We start from the raw sequence: 18,252 nt of genomic DNA on the forward strand, positions 1-18,252 counted from the left end.
CTGAGAGATTTGGGAGAAGGCAGTGAGTACTCCCTAATCTTGAGGGAGGACAGCGAGTGCTTCTCACGGTCCCTAATCTTTGTCGGCTGGGTATTGATACAGTATGTGCGTAGGATACCTACTGTTCGTGTGTATGTATGTGCGTATGATATCTACTGTTTGTGTGTGAAAGTATGTGCGTAAGGAGCTAGTATGAAATTAATGGTTTTGTACAACGAAATAGCGCTCTCGTGAATAAACATTTTAACTATTTAGCTGGGCCTCCATCTGTTTCATTCAACCAGTATCTTACAAATTCTGGGTTACAGGCCGAGTAATGTAATTGAATTGGGTTATGAACATTGAGAACATAATTCTCGTGACAATTTGGTCCTTCGAGCCGGATCTCAATACCTGCCTCTGTCGTCCCAAGAAACTGCTGAAAACCGTGCACGGGCGGATCCAGGATCCGTAAAACAAGGACCTGACCTCTGAATTGAGGGTTTATTTCCGGCCAGTGGTGAACTGGTACACGACAGAGGTGGTGACGAGATCCAACCTACATTGCTTTTCCCAGTCTACGAGACGAAGGTCAGTAAATCTTTATTCACAAATTCTGGGGAATTGATGCTCGGGCTACATTCAGAAATATATTTTTGATTGTTTTTGTGCAGTTTAGGTGTTGATTTTAAAATACCCATTAGGCATTCTAACCCGGTGACCTATCTTTAGAATTGTGTGTAGAGAAAAGTTTTAAAGGGAACAAATTATTCTATGCAAATTAAATATAGGAATTGGGTGTAGAGCCACCTAGGCAGCAGTAGAAGGGGTTCCGTAATGACACCGGGTATCTGCAGTACCAATATAAACTAGAGAATATTGAGATCTAAATGTAATTAATCTAGGGGATATTAGCAGGAAGGGGAGAGTCAGATCTTCGCACATCTAGGTCTGATTATCCAACGAAGAAGGGAAGCCTAATATAGCGGAGTGAGTTACGAGATATTAACATCAAAATAACAAGCAACAACAGAAAAATAGGCTGCTGACTAGGGATTTACGACCCCTGGAAAATAGCTTATGCGACCTAGTGTCCGATCGGCACCTCTATAGATAAAGTTTCAAGAAAGGAAAAGCACACATCGGTTAAGAGATAGCAAAATAAGCTATAATAGTGAGCCCACACATAGGGAGTAGTGACATACACATCAGTGAGACACATAGGAGTAATTTAATCAGAATTAGAAATACATACACATAGATTTTGATAATAAAATAAAGGGAAAAGAGCACATACATAGATCATAGAAATACATACACCTAGATTTTGAGAATAAGCATAGGAACTACAAGGTTTGACTAACCATGGGTAGTAAATCCTCAAAGGAGGTCCCGGAATTAACCGGAGATAAGAGATAAATCTAATGCCCAAAATGGAGAGGTAAATCTAATGCCCAAAATGAAGAAAGAAGTATGAATTTGAGAGACGTCTAGACATAGAAAAATGTGATTTAATGATAAAGTAGATACTTAAGACGTGTGTAGATAGTCAAGGGAAACAGCAGGTTGAGGGTTAACTACCTGGCTGTCTGAATCCCGGAAAAGAAGGTAAGAAGGCAAGCTTAGAGAAAGGGTGAGAGAAAGTTACCAGAAGGATATCAGCAGGGGAAAAAATTATGTGCGTGTGTGACCTAATCATTTATCAAAAGTCATAATAGTAATTGTTCCTAAATGCTGAGTAGGAGATAGAGAGAGTGACAAGGGTCAAGAGAGGAAAGGAAAAGAGAAGATAAGGGGACATACAAGGAAAAAGAGAGAGGCAGAGACAACGAGAGAGAGAGAGAGTAAGGAGAATCCTCGCTGGGGAAACGCTTGGACCTCTATTTTCTGGGAATTGTCTCAGTAGTACGTGCCGGAGTTTAGGACTACAGACAATTATAATAATTGGGTTATTTGCGTCTCCATCATTTCAATAGTGTTGGTGGTCCAGGGGTTGAATTCTTGCCTACACGCGGGAGAATCGAGTTCGTATCTCAGCCTATGCACCAATAGACTAAAATTCATTCTGATTGTAATTCAAATATTGATATGTTTGGCCGGGAGAGATACGGTTGTTAGTGTTTGTTTAAGATATAAACTGAAAGTTTTAATAGCTGGTTTAGGTTAAATTGAAAGACTAATTCATTCTAAATAACTTCGAGGCTATTTTGATGTAATACGTTGTCTTGCCTAACTGATCTACTGGAATAACGTATTGAGAAAGGAGTCGTATTGAAATTACTGAATCATAGAAGAAACAGTTACCTAAATCTAAGGAATTCTAAATAATAGAGGTAGAGTTGTGCCCATCGAATGGTATTTTTATTCTTATGGATTGACTGATGTAGGTTATACATTTCGGCAATTTACATATTGCTTTTAAGTCTGGGACAATTCATAAGGGTGAAGCCGAAAGAGAAGGGAAAGTTGTAGATTGTTTAGGTAACACCAGTGAATTTGAACAGGAAGTTAATGTATTCTAACATTATAATCTGTTTCCATTACGTGGAACAATGTCAGGTCAGCAAAGTGGATTGCAGGTTGAGTTAATTTTATTTTAAAGGGACAGTGCACATTAATCATAGTTGTGTGTGTCTAATGGCAGGGTGTTCCTATTAAACATTTTCAGAGACTGTTTGCAGTCATACTGAATGGGATTTAATGTTGCAAAGCAAGCTTGGGCTAGTCAAGTAGTAGGGGAATTTCATAGATTTAAAGTACAGTATTGTAACCAAGGGTAGCGCACGTTCAATTAAGTATAATGAATCATTGAGGAAATTTAAAACTAATGATTGGAGGGAGTACAATGGAATTATCATTATTATTAGGTTTTGTTTGTAGTAAACGTTAGGGTTTCTGAATCGGGGTAGTATAATGAATGCTGACCAAGTGTTTTTTTTCTGTGAAAAGGAAAGCTTCATTGTCTTTCTTTCGGATGTTTTCTGGGGGCTGTAATCTTGAAGGGAACGAGTGAGATAGAGGCATGTTCCTACCAAATTGAAAAGGCCTGGAAATTACAGGACAAGGTGATTCACTCAATCCAACCAGGAGACGGGGGGGTGAATCCAGTCCCTGAGGAGAATATACTGGAAGCAGCCCCGTTGGGAAGGCCCATACCAGGTTCTGTTAAAACCACTGCCTTTGCCATTAAAATAGCTGAGAGAGTCACTTGGGTCCACGTTACCCACTGCAAGAAGGTATGTGCACATAAAAGCACTGCTGACACTGCTGATCAGACACAGAGTTAGGAGAAGAACCGAGTACCAACAGGGTCCAGGGGTTACCTCCTTATCAAACATTTCCTATCCCGACCGTTCATCACTGTGTGTGCTCCTAGAAGTGTGAGTATGGGGTGGTACCTAGCAGACCGACTAAGGGCAGGAGAGGGTTGGCGGTTTTCGGGAAGAGTAGGGGCTCTGAGCTGCATCATAGTCTTGGTAACCTTTCTGATACTTCCAGATCTATCACCTGCCGGTACTGATTATATGACGCCATTGTCATTGATACAAAGTAAAAGATAAACTACAGAATAAGGAGTCAAAGAAGATCAAGATGTAGGATTTAAGGTAAACATTAAACAATTCCCTAGGAAAGCAATAACTAGAGAGATTGGGTTGTCCAGATTCATGTACTCGGCCAACCCACCTCGGTTCACTTTAACGTTTAAAAATAATAAGTTGTATTACAAAAGTAGTTTGAAATGTTTTGGCAAAGTTTACAGGTAACTTTTGAGATATTTTGTAGTGACGTTGCGCAAATTGGAAGCTGTTTTTTTCTGGATCAAACGCGCCAAATAAATTGACATTTTGGATATATATGGTCGGAATTAATCGAACAAAAGGACCATTTGTGATGTTTTTCGGACATATAAGAGTGCCAACAAAAGAAGCTCATCAAAGGCATGATTTATATTTTATTTCTGCGTTTTGTGTGGTGCCTGCAGGGTTGAAATATGCTATTGTCTCATTGTTTACTGTTGTGCTATCATCAGATAATAGCTTCTTAGGCTTTCGCCGAAAAGCCTTTTTGAAATCTGACATGTTGGCTGGATTCACAACGAGTGTAGCTTAAATTATGGTATCGTACATGTTTGATTTAATGAAAGTTTGAATTTTATAGCATTTTTTTAAATTTGGCACTCTGCATTTTTCCTGGCAATTGGCCAGGTGAGACATCAGTTATGTTATACTCACAGACAATATTTTGACAGTTTAGAAAACTTTAGAGTGTTTTCTATCCTAATCTGTCAATTATATGATTATTCTAGCATATGGGCATGAGAAATAGGCCATTTACATTGGGAAGGTTATTTTTCCAAACAAAAATAGTGCCCCCTAGCTGAAAGAGGTTAATGGCTGAAAGGTAATTGTTAATGTGACTGACTTAGGTTTGGAAGTACAGGAGACAATTCTTAACCTCACAGCAGCTTTATCTGATGTAGGGTGGGCTCGTACCAGCAAAGGACGCATACGATAGAAACTACCAGAAGGTGGTGGTTAGGCACTTGCGCTCCTGGGTTATTGGTCCAACCAGTTGGAGTTAACCTTTCTAGCGCAGGGGTAGCGGAACTCAATTTTTTTTTTCAAATATGTAACTTTCACACATTAACAAGTCCAATACAGCAAATGAAAGATAACAATCTTGTTAACATCTCTAGGGTATGTGGGACGCTAGTGTCCAACCTGGCCAACATCCAGTGAGATTGCAGAGCGCCAGATTCAAATACAGAAATACTCAGTATAACAATTCAGAAAACAAAACATATTTTACATAGGTTTAAAGATGAACTTCTAGTGAATCCAACCACAGTGTCAGATTTAAAAAATGCTTTATGGCGAAAGCATACCTTACGATTATTTGAGAACATAGCCCAGCAGACAAATCATTACAAACAGTAACCAGCCAAGCAGGAGTTACACAACTCAGAAGTAGAGATACAATTAATCCCTTACCTTTGATGATCTTCATATGGTTGCACTCAGAAGACATTCATTTACTCAATAAATTGTATTTTTGTTCGATAAAGTCTCTTTATGTCCAAAAACCTCTGTTTTGTTTGCTCGTTTTCTTCAGCAATCCACAGGCTCAAACGCAGTCAAAACAGGCAGACAAAAAAAATCCAAATTGTATCCGTAAAGTTCATTGAAACATGTCAAACGATGTTAATATTCAATTCTCAGGTTGATTTTAGCCTAAATAATCTATAATATTTCAACCGGACAATAACGTTGTCAATATAAAAGGTAAACAAGAAAGGCACTCTCTCGGGATTGCGCATGAAAAAGCTCTGTCACAAGTCAGGGTCCACTCATTCAGACTGGTCTTACTCCCTCATTTATCAGAATACAGGCCTGAAACAATTTCTAAAGACTGGTGGACTCTAGTAGAAGGCATAGGTGCTGCAGTTTGTGCCCTAACTCAATGGATACTGTAATGGCATTGAATAGAAAACTACAAAACGTTTTTTGCGGTTTTTGCCTGCCAAATCAGTTCTGTTATACTCACAGACACTATTTTAACAGTTTTGGAAACTTCAGAGAGTTTTCTATCCAAATCCAGATATGTGCATATCATAGCTTCTGGGCCCGAGTAGCAGGCCGTTTAATTTGGGCATGCTTTTCATCCAAAATTTAGAATGCTGCCCCCTACCCTAGAGAAGTTTACCTTTTTGGGATAGGGGGCAGCATTTTCACTTTTGGATGAATAGCGTGCCCAGAGTGAACTGCCTCCTACTATATGCATATTATTATTGGTATTGGATAGAAAACACTCTGAAGTTTCTAAAACTGTTTGAATGATGTCTGTGAGTATAACATAACTCATATGACAGGTGAAAACCTGAGAAAAAAACAACCAGGAAGTGGGACATCTGAGGTTTGTTGTTTTTCAAAGCTTGGCCTACCGAATACACATTGAGATATGGATGAGGTTGCACTTCCTAGGGCTTCCACTAGATGTCAATCGTCTTTATAAACTGGTTTGAGGATTCTACTATAAAGGAGGGGCTCATGAGACCTCTTTGAGTCAGTGGTCTGTTAGAGAGCCTCGGTCTCATGACGCGCGCTCCCGACAGAGTTACTTCTCGTTCCAGTGCTTTTCTGAAGACAAAGGAATTCTCCGGTTGGAACATTATTGATGTTTTATGTTAAAAACATCCTAAAGATTGATTCGTTTGACGTGTTTCTAAAGGACTGTAACGGATCTTTTCAAGTTTTTGTCTGGATGAAGTGCCTGCGCCTCATGAAGATGGATTACTGGGCTGAACACGCTAACACCAAGTGGCTATTTGGACATGGATGGAACTTTATGGAACAAATCAGTAATTTATTGTCGAACTGGGATTCCTGGGAGTGCCTTCTGATGAAAATCATCAGTTTTTTTTTAATCTGACACAGCGGTTGCATTAAGGAGAAGTCTATCTTTAATTCTGTGAACAACACTTGTATCTTTTGTCAATGTTTATTATGAGTATTTCTGCAAAGTCAAGTTTTGGAATCAAAACATTATTGCACGTAACGCGCCAATGTAAACTGACATTTTTGGATAGTAATATGCACATTATCGAACAAAACATACATGCATTGTGTAACATGATGTCCTATGAGTGTCATCTGATGAAGATCATCAAAGGTTTGTGATTAATTGTATCTATATTTTTGTGACTCTTATCTTTGACTGGAAAAATGGCTGTGTTTTTTCGACTTGGCTATGACATAAAATAATCAGATGTTGTGCTTTAGCTGTAAAGCATTTTTGAAATCTGACACCATGTGTATATTAAGTCATCAGAGGCCAGTTATAGGAGGCTAAAGTAGGCACAGGAGGAGTTTTGACCAGGATGGGAGTTGCTTTGTCTCGATGCTATTGGCATCCTCAGGGAAGTTTCAGATTAATTCAAAGCTATGAATCCAATAGGTGAAGAATTTACCACTACGTTCTTTTGGTGGTTGACAATAAATAAAAATGTGGATTGGATTAATGACATCTTTTATAATCACCAGAGATTGTGAATGATACTGGGGATGCAGTAAAGGGGTTCTCTGACCAATTATTCGCCACCTCCCTCATGACCTGGTAAAATAGACTGACTCTCGATATGTTAATTGGCAGTAAAGGCCGGGGTATGTAGAATGCTTGGGGTTCATTGCTGGCTGTTTTAACCACATTAGCAGTATATATTATTTAGTCATTAAGGGTGGATTGTTGATGTAATTATTATTATTATTATTAATATTCCACCCTGAAACCATATAATTGTATGAAATTGATTAGGATCATAAAAATATTATTAATGATGTGTGTAGTTTTAGTCAGTAAAATTATACATCTTTGCAATATATCATTTTAGTATCTTAAACACAGACTGTCTGAGCAAAATTCAGTGCCGACCTTGCAAGAGGCCTCTGGGAGATTTGGGAGAAGGCAGTGAGTACTCTCTAATCTTGAGGGAGGACAGGGAGTGCTTCTCACGGTCCCTAATCTTTGTCGGCTGGGTATTGATACAGTATGTGCGTAGGATACCTACTGTTCGTGTGTATGTATGTGCATATGATATCTGCTGTTTGTGTGTAAATGTATGTGCGTAAGGAGCTAGTATAAAATGAATGGTTTTGTACAATGAACTAGCGCTCTCGTGAATAAACATTTTGACTATTTAGCTGGGCCTCCGTCTGTTTTATTCAACCAGTATCTTACAAATTCTGGGTTGCAGACCGAGTAGTGTAATTGAATTGGGTTATGAACATTGAGAACATAATTCTCGTGACAAGGGTACAGAGAATGGTTACCTTTGGGATTTTCTTTAACCTCTTACAGCTACCCTCCTACTTTTTTAAAGTTCCTCCTGAAAACATACCCAAATCTAACTGCCTGTAGCTCAGGCCTAGAACCAAGGATATGCATATTCTTGGTTTCATTTGAAAGAAAACACTCTGAAGTTTCTGTACATGTGAATTGAATGTAGGAGAATATAACACAATAGATCTGGTTTAGATAATACAATTAAAAAACCATACGTTTTTTTTTTATTTTTGTATCATCATCTTTAAAATGAACAAGACAAAACAAACATTCAGATAGGATGATGGGGACAATTTCAGTGAAAAACATAAGAGGGCAACAGTACTTTTGCAAAGTTTCAGAAAAGATAACTTCCAAAATGAGTGTGCTACATGACATTTATCATGAAGTCACCCAGGTGTCCCACACGAGTTGCCCAAATGTACCCAAATTGGTGAAGTTATACATTTTCAATGGAATAACTATATACAAAATACCAAAATGGTATTCTAACACACCCCCTCCCCAAAAAATGCAGAAAAAACATGAAAAAATATATACATTTACAAAATAACACTTTCAATATTTGGAAGACCCTCAGTCCTCTGCACAATATTGTGCTGCTGATGCCAGGTGCCATAGCAGTCTCTTTCTGCTGTAAAGCAGAGGGTCAACAAGCATGTGGTGCAGGTTATGGGGGACTTCATTTTGCAAAGAACACAGCAACGCCTCCATGCTGTGCCCTTTTGGTCCTGAGACACATCCATGCCTGCAGAAATAAATTTGGGCAGATGAACACTACTTGTGGCACAGAGCAGAAGGGACAGAGGTAGAGGGGCCAGAACGTGGTGCAGTGGTGCTGTGGTGCTATAGCCAGCAAGCTCCTTGATGAGCAGCTCTCTGAAGGCTAGCTGTGAGATGGGGGGCTTTCCACAGCTCTTAGCCATTTCCTTTCGTAGGATGAATGCATTCACCACAGCAATGTCGATGAAATGATAGAAGCAGTTCTTGTAACATTTCATCGTCTTTTGGAGAACACTGTAATAGCCTATCAGTGCATCTGACAGGTCCACACCTCCCATGCACTTGTTGTAGTCCTTTATTGCATTTGGAATGGGTACATTTTTTGCAGTCCATGCCCCAGTAGCGCTGAGACAACAGGTGTCCGGCAAGATGAACCAGTTTCAGTGGGGGATGGACACCTTGCCACTGGGGGCTCCCATTCAGAGTCAGTGTCACTGTGAAAGAAAATGTTCAGTTGAAATAGTTTCACATATGAGCCCTGTATCAACAGGTATAATAAACAGATATACAGTATATATAGAGCACAGGGAACATAAGGTTGAATATATTATTATAGACCTTCTAGATCTACTGTCTCATTTCTATTATTACAGACCAGCTAGATCTGTCTATTTTTTATTATAACATTTGGCTAGATCTATTGTCTCTATTATATTATGACAGACCAGCTAGATCTACTGTCTCCATTTCACTTTGGCCATTGTTGTGGGCCTGCCCTCCCTTCAACAGCCTCAAATAGGCTATTGTGGGGGTGGGGTAAGGTGGAGCGGCAGACACACACATCTCAGCCATGCTCTCTCTAATCCACAGTATGTATATATACACACACAAACATAGGCTATGGGTCATACACATACATACAAACATCGGCTATGGGTCATACACATACATACAAACATACCCCGTCCCACAATGTATAGCCAATGTGTACTTTACACATTTCATTACTCTTTTATATATTGCTACTAAAAAAATTAAAAATCACAAATAATATTTTATATTATTAATTACAAACAACGGTATTAGCATGAGAAGAACTTACCAGTCCAAAATGAGGTCCTCTCCGTTGAAAAAATATTCCTCCATTTGGGAATCAAAGCTATGCTAGCTAAATGAATCGTCCTCCAACAATCTCTGTCTCACTTTCCAGATCAATTTCTTCTAAAATTATGTGTACATCTGTATATCTAGACTTAGATTTAGCTTTCCCTGACTTAGGCGCCATACTGATTGATTTATAAACAGCTGAAGATGCACTTTACCAAAATAGTGCTGTGCGTAACATGCGTGGCTCCTTCCAGTATGAATCTTCAATGGCGAATGACCCTCTTTACGCCGGAGTTTACTACATGGGTTGGTCTTCCAACACATAACCATTACATACTGCCGATGACCTCAGCTCATTGGCTATCGACCAAGCTAGATTTCAAGACGATCAGTGGTCATTGGGTTAAAATACAGTCAATCAACGAAACAGCGGTCATATCATTGGTGCACAATGATTTCATTACTTGTTGTCTTCAAATCGGTTTCTTTCAGTCAATACGTCCCGCGAAATGACCCATCACGTTTGGTTGTGTTACAAACAACCAGTTGATTGCAATGAAACCAAACATGACTGGATAAAGTCACGTTTAGTGTGTGTATTTACATCGAATGTGTCATCGAAAATTGAATGAGAAGGAATTCACGACACAAGCGGTTCACAAAATGTTTTGTGTTAGGATATAAAAATAGATTTTATCAAACAAAACACCATTCATTGTGTAACAATGAACATTGGGATTGCAAACAGAGGAAGATAGTCAAAGGTATGATTTTGAGACCAAGGCGCAGCGTGAGTAGAGTTCCTCATAATTTTAACAAACTGAAACTCACCTAACAAAACAACAAACGAAACGTGACGCTACTGATGTGCACTAAGGCAAGTAAACATATACAAGATTCCACAACACAAATGAGGAAAATGGCTACCTAAATATGATCCCCAATCAGAAAAAATTATAAACAGCTGTCTCTGATTGGGAACCATATCAGGCCAACATAAACATACAAAAAACCCTAGACATACAAAACCCTAGACAAACAAAAACTAGAGTACCCACCCTAGTCACACCCTGACCTAACCAAAATATATAGAAAAACAGAGATATCTAAGGTCAGCGCGTGACAATATTTGAGATTCTTCAAAGTAGCCACCCTTTGCCTTGATGACAGCTTGCACTCTTGGCATTCTCTCAACCAGCTTCAGGAGGTAGTCACCTGGAATGCATGTTAAAAGATAATTTGTGGAATTTCTTTCCTAATGCATTTGAGCCAATCAGTTGTGTTGTGACAAGTTTTTTGTTGTTGTTGCTTTATTTAACTAGGCAAGTCATTTAAGAACAAATTTTTATCTACAATTACAGCCTACCTCAGACCAATTGTGCGCCGCCCTATGCAACTCCCAATGAAAGCCAGTTGTGAAACAGCCTGGAATTGAACCAGGGTCCGTAGGGACACCTCCAGCACTGAGATGCAGTGTCTTAGACCACTGCGCCACTCGGGAGCCAAAGGTAGGGGTGGTACACAGAAGATAGCCTTATTTGGTAAAAGACCAAGTCCATATTATAGCAAGAACAGCTGAAATAAGCAAAGTGAAACGACAGTCCATCGTTACTTTAAGACATGAAGGTCAGTCAATGCTGAAAATTTCAAGAACCTTTAACATTTCTTCAAGTGCAGTCGCAAAAACCATCAAGCACTATGATGAAACTACTATAGCTCTCATGAGGAACACGACAGGAAAGTAAAGACACAGAGTTACCTCTGCTGCAAAGGATAAGTTAATTAGAGTTAACTGCACCTCAGATTGCAGCCCAAATAAATGCTTCAGAGTTCAAGTGGCAGACACATCTCAATATCAACTGTTCAGAAGAGACTGTGTGGAGGAGAAGCATGGAGGAGAAGTTGTGATGAGGTGGGGGTGGTGGGGGTGCTTTGATGGTGACACTGTCAGTGATTTATTTAGAGTGCAAGGCACAATTAACTTCTTATGGTATAGGGGACGCTTGCGTCCCACTTGGGCAAAAGCCAGGGAAAATGCAGCACGGGAAATTAAAATATATATTTATAAAAATCAAACTTTCATTAAATCACACATGTAAGATACTCAATTAAAGCTACACTCGTTGTGAATCCAGCCAAAGTGTCAGATTTTAAAAAGGCTTTTTGGCGAAAGCATAAGAAGCTATTATCTGATGTTAATATCACAACAGTAAACAAAGAGGGTAGCATATTTCAACCCTGCAGGCGCTACACAAAACGCAGAAATAAAATATAAAACATTTCTTACCTTTGACGAGCTTCTTTTGTTGGCACTCCAATATGTGTCATAAACATCACAATTGGTCCTTTTGTTCGATTAATTCCATCCATATATATCCAAAATGTCAATTTATTTGGCATGTTTGATCTAGAAAAAAACAGCTTCCAAAATGCGCAACGTCAATACAAAATATTTCAAAAAGTTGCCTATAAACTTTGCAAAAATATTTCAAACTACTTTTGTAATACAACTTTAGGTATTTTTAAATGTTAATAATCGATCAAATTGGAGACGGGGTCTATCTGTGTTCAATACAGTAACACAACAAACCAAGCTACTTTTCAAGTCTTGTGCAACTCTCAACAGTGTTACGCAGTTCCTAGATGGCCATACTTGTTCATTGCACAAATGAATAACCTCAACCAAATTCCAAAGGCTGGTGACATCCAGTGGAAGCGGTAGGAACAGAAAACAAGTTCCTAAGAAATATTGTTTACCAAGGAGAACCTACTGAACAGACAGAGAACAACAACAAAAAAAAGAAATCTGAATGGTTAGTCCTCTGGGTTTTGCCTGCTACATAAGTTCTGTTATACTCACAGACATGATTCTAACAGTTTTAGAAACGTTCAAGTGTTTTCTATCCCAAAATACTAATAATATGCATATCTTATATTCTTGGCATGAGTAGCAGGAAGTTGAAATTGGGCACGCTATTTATCCAAAAGTGAAATTGCTGCCCCCTATACCTTAAGAAGTTTTAACTAGCATTCTGCAGCGACACGCCCTCCCATCTGGTTTGCGCTTAGTGGAACTGTCATTTGTGGCTATTTGACCAAGAAGGAGAGTGATGGAGTGCTGCATCAGATGACCTGGCCTCCACAATTATCAGACCTCAACCCATTTGAGATGGTTTGGGATGAATTGGACCAAAGAGTGAAGGAAAAGCATCCAACAAGTGCTCAGCATATGTGGGAACTCCTTCAAGACTGTTGGAAAAGCATTCCTCATGAAGCTGGTAGAGTGGATGTCAAGAGTATGCAAAGCTGTCATCAAGGCAAAGGGTGGCTACTTTGAAGATGTTCAAATATAATATATATATATAAAAAATATATAATAAATATATTAAAAAAATATATATATATTAATAGATTTGTTTAACACTTTTTGGTTACTACATGATTCCAAATGTGTCCTTTCATACCTAGTTTTGATGTCTTTGCTATAATTTTACAATGTAGAAAATAGTACAAATAAAGAAAAACCCTTGAATGAGTAGGTGGGTGCAAACTTTTGACCGGTACTGTATGATACTATCATCGTTTGAAATGTCCAATTGGTTATTCCCATTCAGGAGTCTCAAGCTGTTAATAAGTAAAATATGTTTCCAGTAAAGATAGTCTACTACTACTTGCCCAACAGAAGAATTATACAGCTTTTGTGATCCATGTTTTTTGGCTCAAGATGGATAGTTTTATCCTCTTGAAAAAGGTCCCGTACAGTCAAAATCATGTATTTTTATGATATTTGGATAAAACCAGAACAAAATAGGATGACTAACGTCTGAAATATGACTTTCTTCTACATTTATAAAGTTTATCATAAAGTTACAAGTACCCTCCCTCATGTCAAATACTTTGACTCAGGAGGTGGGATTATTAAGGGCATTTTGTGACCTTTTTATGACGTTTCATTTTATTCTCTTTGCTAATTTAAATAAGTACTGCCTTGTGACCAACATTGCAGGAGTCTCGGCATTTTTTACATAGCTCGGTAGCTATTTGACTGAGCGTTTCAGCAAATATATACTGAACAAAAATATAGATGCGACATGTAAATTGTTGGTCCTATGTTTCATTAGATTAAATAAAAGATCCCAGAAATGTTCCATATGCAAAAAAAGCTTATTTCTCTAAAATGTTGAACAGAAATTTGTTTACATCCCTATTAGTGAGCCTTTCTTCTTTGTCAAGATAATCCATCCACCTGACAGGTGTGGCGTATCAAGAAGCTGATTGAACAGCATGATCATTACACAATAAAAGGCCACTGTAAAATGTGCAGTTTTGTCACACAACACAATGCCACAGATGTCTCAAGTTGAGGGAGCATGCAATTGGCAAGCTGACTGCAAGAATGTCCATCAGAGCTGCTGCCAGAGAATTAAATGTTCATTTCTCTGTGAGAGCCAGAAATCTTGCTTGTTTGTAGGTGACCAAATACTTATTTTCCACCATAATTTGCAAATACATTCATTAAAAATCCTACAATGTGATTTTCTGGATTTTTTTTCTCATTTTGTCTGTCATAGTTGAAGTGTACCTATGATGAAAATTACAGGCCTCATCTTTTTAAGTGGGAGAACTTGCACAATTGGTGGCTGACTAAATACTTTTTTGCCCCACTGTATGAAGTGTACCCAGACTTCACCCTGTCTAGTTTCAACTCTAATAGTCCAATATGAGCTAGCTAGCTCGATAAAACAGTGCTGACAATTCATAAATCATTTGTGAAACCATAGTGTGTGACAGGATTGAATGTTGCATGCAATGTTCAATGTTGTATGAGTTGCTTTGCGTATCAGCAAATTTGCTTGCGATGATCTCACCGCAGCACTGCTCAATGTGTCCATATTACTTGACATGGGCGTTTTCTAATAACTGTCCATCTAGGTGAGCTCCCCGCCCACTCAGGCTGTTTTTTGGACTTTTTAATAGTTAGAAAACGTACATTTTCAAAAATGCTGAGCATTTCTAGCTGTAAAAATGATTATTGGTGATGTTTTGGTCATTCAAAAGGTTATTTTACATGTGATTCAGAATGACTGTTCGAGACCTTTAGAACCCATGTCACACACCTCATCTTATTGTGATGCTGCATTCATAACCAAGTGGGAACAATATTTAACGGCCCTCCAAATGGTAATTACTAGTGGGAACTCGTTCATCATCCTGAGCTCCCACTTCTCTCACATGCTCGACAACAGCTTTTTTGGCATTTAAATGCAACAAAACATTATTTATAAAAAACGGTCTATTAATATATTTATTTTAACACAATCGTTTGTGTACAAGCTTGATAGCTGTACTTTTAGTTTATGGTTTATGCAGCATGATGACCATTAACCAATCAGTGATTCTCAATGAGTTCAAAGCACGTGAATACATCCAACTGGTATTTAAGACATCACAACTAGTAAATTCCCACCTCCTACTTGATTACGAATGCAGCATTACCTATGGCTTGTCCCTGCTCAATTTCATTACCTCCCATTGGTTTCAATCCATTAATCTACACTGTCTGCTGTTTACTTATTGCAGGGACCACAAACCAGTTAATGCAGTTTTGAGAGCTCAAGATGACCATCTGAATTGGTATTCAGTAAAATTCAGTGAAAGTCACAGCAAAAAGAGAGAAACTGTCCACCTTCAGACAATTCAACATTACTACCACATATTTAGTTTCTGTTTGAAAACAATTCCAGTTCATGGGGTAATTTATCGAATGAGCTCAGTGCTTTATGAAAAGTTTAACAAAAGCAGTAAGTGCTAAGGCGATACTTCCTGAAGCTTTTAGCCTGATGATCGTCTCAGAAGACAGAAAGGGGAATCCTAGCGCAACAGACAGGTAGAAACTGAAATTTAAATCCCCCTGTTAAACAGCATCTTGAAAAATGACTTTTCATGTAATATGGATTGAAGAAATGTAAAACCACTTCATCGTAGACAAAATTACTTTCTTCTTGCCAGCTCCCATGGGGTAGCATTGATCTGTATTTTATGACAGGTGACAGCACCTATTGGGATACCCATTTCTCACTTGCCAAGGGTTTAGATTGAGGAAGGGGGTAGAGGATTGAAATGTGTGTCCCATCTTTTATATTGGGGCCTTGAATTCCTTTTAATATCTAAACGTTCTAGAACAGAACAAATATAATTTTAGTTACTCAAAATTATTGTCACCATTCCACATGTACCAGTTGAAAACACACTTAATCGTTTAACTTGTATTGTACACCAATTAAACAACAAGATTCTGGCCAGCTGAGGGAAGATGTATACAATAAAGAGAGAGAGAGAGAAATGTATAAATGCACACCCCCTGTCCATTTAAAAATGTTCAAGCAGAAGTGTTTGCCAGAGATCAGAGTCGAGTAGATGAGTAGAAAATGGATACCCCTTTCATCTAAGCCTCCGAATATTTTTTTTGCAGTTCAATTCTGAGAAGTGAAATGGTAATGTTGGAGTACCCTTGCACATGCCCAGCTAATCAATTTAGACAGCAAAAAGGAACACCACAGGCAATTAGCCGCCACACTCCCAGACAGCCCGTTCATGGGCAAGGAGAGAGCAGGTATTGACAAACTCAGGGGAATTAGAGCTGTGAAGTGTGAGGACAGTTGATTGTTACAGCCGATTTGATGCCACAGACGCCAGCAGGCCGAAGAGGATTAGCTTTAATGGACACAAGCAAAAGGGGGGAGCGGGAGGGAGAGAAAATGGGTAATTATTTTACCCATCACAGTCCTTGATTCTTCCCATTGGGTCATCAATGTTGATTGATTCTACATGTTTTAGGGACTAGCTACCTGGCTGGTTGGCAATGTTTTTCCAGGAAACAGGGAAACTTTTGAAACCTGTGGATTTTCCCCAACTGAGTCAAATCATTAAATGTCGAAGCAACACATTAGATGCAACATGGAAGCTCTCAAACCAGTAGCCAATTACATTAACATAGCAGTTTGTTAATGAGCCACCAACACATTCAGCCAATATTTGGCTTGTGAACTGCCAATTCCTACAGCCACTACATCAAACATTCCTGTCAGCTTTTATCATACGTTTACATTGAGATTACGAAGCATTTATTGTCCAGTATGTAACAGGGCCTCATAGAGGTTTATAAACATGGATGCATGGGGTTTGTAGAAAGATGTTTAGCAACACAGCTCTAAGGAATGCATGTCTGCTCATTAAAATGCATGAATACATCAAGGGTCATTATCATGACACAAGGAAAGACCCAGATGCAGACACAGGAGGCAGATGGTTGGAGTGTTTACTAATCCAAAAGGAGTAGGCAAGAGAATGGTCGTGGACAGGCTAAAGGTCAAAACCACATCATAGTCCAGGAGGTACAGAGTGGCAGACAGGCTCATGGTCAAGGCAGGCAGAAAGGTCAGGCAGGCGGGTACAGAGTCCAGAAACAGGCAATTGTCAAAACCGGGAGGACTAGAAAAAGGAGAATAGCAATAAAGCAGGAGAATGGAAAATCCGCTGGTTGACTTGGAAAACATACAAACAAACTGGGGCAGAGAGACAGGAAACACAAGGATAAATACACTGGGGAAAATAAGTGACACCTGGAGGGGGTGGAGAAAATAACGAGGACAGGTGAAACAGATCAGGGCGTGAAAGTCATATTGACTGTTTAAGGATAATGCCTCTACAGGCCTCATTGGGTTTACAGCAGTCAATATATTTTGGACAGATCCACACTGTCAATCCACACTGTCAAAGTTTTTTTTAAACTTAAATACTTCTAGTAAGTTGAACTCAATGTCAATTAAACGTAATTATTACTTTACATGTTTATGTGGTACTGACTCAAATCTATATTAGACATCACAGCAACAATTGTTTTGAAAGTTACGATAAAAAAAATATATTTTTGCTTGTAGTTAAGGCTTGTAGGTAATTCTGTCGAAATCCCTAAGCAGTGTACTTCGAAGCAGTGTGCCGATGCATGTATCACTTTATCAGAAGTACTTAATTTTTGACGTTCAAAGCTTCGTTTGATCACATGCTTTTTTCAAACCGTGTGTTGCAAAATGCGAGATCCCACTGATTTTGCTGTGGTTCCGGTGCTTTTTTAGATTCCAAGCTGTTTGAAACACTGACCTCTACTGGTCACCTTACTTACAAATATGGGAAGGTAGTGATGGGGAAACCAAGCTTCCTGAAGCACTGAAGTTTTCCAGCATATTGTGTAAAATATAGGCTTTGATTAAACCTCTTCCGCCTGAAGACATACCCAAATCTAACAGCCTGTAGCTCAGGCACAGAACCAAGGATATGCATATTCTTGGTACCATTTGAAAGAAAACACTCTGAAGTTTGTGTAAATTTGAATTGAATGTAGGAGAATATAACACAATAGATCTGGTTTAGATAATACAATGAAAAAAACATTTTCAAGCTGATACAAGTCAAATCTGGACCCCATTTATGGTCACAGTGACTATATTGGTTTGAGTAATGACTACAAATTACTATAAGTAACTGTACTCAAATATATTACGTGCGTATATTACGTACGTATATTACAGGTTTCCTGAAAAGTTT

The 18,252-nt window shown here is 38.7% G+C and overlaps 1 protein-coding gene across 2 annotated transcripts in view; it reads right to left on the minus strand.

Annotated features, from left to right (window-relative positions):
- LOC110535563 (cadherin-18) overlaps window positions 1–18,252 on the minus strand; it is a 376,780-nt gene that overhangs the window by 135,702 nt on the left and 222,826 nt on the right. The window lies entirely within an intron of this gene.

Source organism: Oncorhynchus mykiss, chromosome 11 (genome assembly GCF_013265735.2).
Source record: "Oncorhynchus mykiss isolate Arlee chromosome 11, USDA_OmykA_1.1, whole genome shotgun sequence".
NCBI classification, from domain to species: domain Eukaryota; kingdom Metazoa; phylum Chordata; class Actinopteri; order Salmoniformes; family Salmonidae; genus Oncorhynchus; species Oncorhynchus mykiss.